Source organism: Arachis duranensis, chromosome 6, assembly GCF_000817695.3.
Source record: "Arachis duranensis cultivar V14167 chromosome 6, aradu.V14167.gnm2.J7QH, whole genome shotgun sequence".
Taxonomy (NCBI): domain Eukaryota; kingdom Viridiplantae; phylum Streptophyta; class Magnoliopsida; order Fabales; family Fabaceae; genus Arachis; species Arachis duranensis.
This window is the reverse complement of record NC_029777.3, coordinates 94427536-94428388: the sequence shown is the minus strand read 5'-3', so window position 1 is coordinate 94428388 and position 853 is coordinate 94427536.

Below are 853 nucleotides of genomic sequence, written 5' to 3'. Positions count from 1 at the left end.
AAAAATGAAGGAATTCACAGAGTTACAGAAGGATTCAGCTCAAAAAGCAGAGAAAAAGAGCTTACCGGCGAAAAAACGCCAGTAAGGGGCATTTTGGGCGTTAAACGCCAGAATGGGCACCATTATGGACGTTTAACGCCAGTAAAGGTGCCATTTTGGGCGTTAAACGCCAGAATGGGCACCATTCTGGGCGTTTAACGCCAGGTGTGCAGCATCCTGGGCGTTTTAGAAATACGCCCAGTAATAAAGGAATTCTGGCGTTTAACGCCAGCCAGGGCACCTGGCTGGGCGTTAAACGCCCAAAAGGGGCAACAAATGGGCGTTAAACGCCAGAATGGGTGCCATTCTGGGCATTTAACGCCAGAAAGGTGGGGGGACCAAGATTTTGTTTTCAAATCAATTTTTTTCAAACTTTCCTTTTCCTACCCATACTTTTCTACATAAATGCATCTCAACCTTTCATCATTCACTTTCAAATTTTCAAAAATCTAAAATCATTCTTCAAATCTCTTAAATCAATCCCAAATCTTGTTCAAAAACTCACCCTTCTCTCAAATTCTTTCCATATCTTCTCAAATTTTCTTTCAAATTTTTCTTTTTTTTCGAAATCTCTCCTCCCCACTTTATAAATACACGTTTGGCCCCCTAATTCCCCCACACCATTCAAATTTGCTCTTCTCTTCTCTCTCTTCTTTCCTTTCTTTTGCTTGAGGACAAGCAAACCTCTAAGTTTGGTGTGCTTTTCCGTGATCACTAAGCCAAGATTCATCAAGATCATGGCTCCTAAGGGAAAACAAACCAATTTAAGAGAAAAGAAAGAGAATAATCCAAAGAATCTTTGGAATCAAGAGAA